This window comes from Lycium barbarum, chromosome 4 (genome assembly GCF_019175385.1).
Source record: "Lycium barbarum isolate Lr01 chromosome 4, ASM1917538v2, whole genome shotgun sequence".
Lineage (NCBI taxonomy): Eukaryota > Viridiplantae > Streptophyta > Magnoliopsida > Solanales > Solanaceae > Lycium > Lycium barbarum.
Window position 1 is genome coordinate 135,239,262 of NC_083340.1, and position 2,529 is coordinate 135,241,790.

Genomic DNA, 2,529 nt, shown 5'->3' on the forward strand with positions numbered 1-2,529 from the left:
CGCTTTATCGAAAGGTTTTCATGCAGATTTTCCCGCTAGAAAATTTTCACAAGTGGACAATTCCACATGTTCAATGCCGGCAAGCAAACCTTGTTTCGCTAGCCTTTGCATTCTTTGTTGGCCAATATGACCAAGTCTAGCATGTCATATGTTTACATCACTATCATATTTATTTGTAGAAGCAAACATAGAAAAACTAGCATTATTATTGAATGAACCATAATCCAAATCCATAATAAATTAACCTCCGGTCACATGACCAAAACCAAATAATGTTGAATCATAAGTCAACTTGAGATAAGTGTCATGAAAAAACAAGCTAAATCCTAGCCTAAGCAAAACAGAGACTGAAATAACATTCCGACGAATTGTTGGTGCATAGAGGACATCATGTAGAATTAGGTCTCGACCGCCACGCAGGACTAACTTGCATGTACCGATCCCTTCAACAACAACTTTATTGTTGTTTCCCACATATATCCACTTTTCTCCACGTGAAACTCGCCGAAATTCAACAAAAGCATTGCGCTCCCAAGCTATGTGGTCCGTTGCTCCCGAGTCTACAATCCACAAAGGATTAGATTCAGTTAGTAAAACAGAACTAGAAACACAAAGTTCACTAATTCGAATTTTATGAAATACCTTTCTAGGAGGCTCAGGGCAATCCTTAGCATAGTGACCCTTCTTGTCACAATTATAGCACTTCACTTTAGCAACATTGACACGTTTGGGACGTCTATTCTTTCCTTTTTCAGTCTTTGCTCGTTTAGCAGGCTGAGCTGGCTGAGTTTGAGGTGGCCCTCTCTTCTTTCCCAGTTCTTTCGCTTTGGATCACCTTTGTTTTTGGAGGTTGTTGCCATGTGCAACTCAGCTATTGGCTTTGCAGCCTCAAGTCATTCCTCCTCTAACTCAAGATGCCTCCGGACATCTTCCAGAGTTGTGATTCTTTCATTATGAGTAAAGTGCATCTTCATATGATCCCACGAACTAGACAAAAAGCGTATGACAGCTTGAATCTGTTGTTCATCGGTCAACACATGACCAGCATCTTTTAACTCCCCGATCATGTTCGTCATTTGCCTCAGATGCGTTTTCATTGAATGCTCTGGGCGTTTCTTGTATGAGTCAAACTTGATCGTCAAGGATCTTAGCCTTGCAGTAGAACAGGTACCAAACCTATTTTTCAGAGCAATCCAAAGTTCCATAGCCCTTTGGTGATCCTTGAACTCCCTTAGGATGTCATCATCCAAGGTGCTTCGCAACGTAATGCGAGCAGTGGAGTCCTTTTTCCGCCAAGCATAATACGCTTCACGGTCACGCCTATGTTGAACCGTGTTTCCATCCTCAGGCTCATTCATGACGTTGTTAATGGCCTCCAGAGCCTCTTGCTCTTCCAGCACATATTGAACTTTCAAACTCCAAGTTTCATAGTTGTCACCATTGAGTTTCAGCCCTTTGTTTAGCTTAGCAACAATGTTTTTCGAAGCAGTAGTCATTCTTTAACACACACAAAAAATAATGAGAACCATTAAAATAATAAAACGCAAGGCACTATGTTCAACACACATACATATTATGAAACTAAGCATCAATTGACTAAGGTAATAAACATATATATTAATCATGGAGTCGAGAGTTCACTATGTTCCCAATCATCATCCAGAAATTAAAATATCATGAAAATTAGCCTAGTCAATTACCTAGCTTAGCATCTTAATCATATTTAGGCAACATAATTGTCTATCATGATTTTATAATCCCATATGGATTATCAGTTAAACAAATTAACTTTTATACGCATGCTAATAAATTCACACGAAATTTTAATGTCAAACTAATTAACATAGTACACATGTTAAACAAATCAAGAAAGATTAGTGTTAAACCAAGTAACATATATTTCATGCTAAATTAACATAAAATGTGTTAAACTAATTAACTGATTAGACATGCTAAAAATGTTAACATAGACTTTACCATAATGATGTTAAACTAATTAGCATTTATCACACATCAAACAAATTAACATGAAAGTAACGTTAAACTAATTATCATTTCCAAGAATACAAAAAATAACTAATAACTTTATTGTCAAGTTAATTAGTATTTCAAGCATGTTGAGCACATCAACAAAAAAAACTAATGTTAAACGAAGCAGTCAAATAAATCTAATGTTAAACTAATTAACATTTTAAACTTGCTAAACAAATTAGCAAATAAATCTCATGTTAAACAAATTAACATTTTAAAACATGTTAAACATATTTGACAAACTAATTAACATTTTTTTAATTGAGATAATAATTAATTTCATTAAAAAATATAAATACTGAATTTATATTCTGAAAATTAAGTCCATATTGTCAATTTTCTTAATCTGGATTTGAATTATAAAATCAAAATCTTTTAATTCAGGCCATTAGCCCAAACACATGCAGCAATGTGTGAACTGGGCCTTTAGCCCATTCACTTGTTCTGTTAACAAAAACGAAAAAAAAAACCAGAAAAATTGATATGGGCTCTAAGCCC

General features: G+C 35.1%; 1 long non-coding RNA gene across 1 annotated transcript; it reads right to left on the reverse strand.

Moving 5' to 3' along the window:
* Positions 1-256: 256 nt before the first annotated feature.
* LOC132638645 (uncharacterized) lies at positions 257-779 on the reverse strand. Its single transcript, XR_009581840.1, has 2 exons — positions 643-779; positions 257-560 (listed from the first exon to the last, which is right to left on the reverse strand). It is a non-coding gene; the product is annotated as an uncharacterized LOC132638645 (long non-coding RNA).
* Positions 780-2,529: the final 1,750 nt, after the last annotated feature.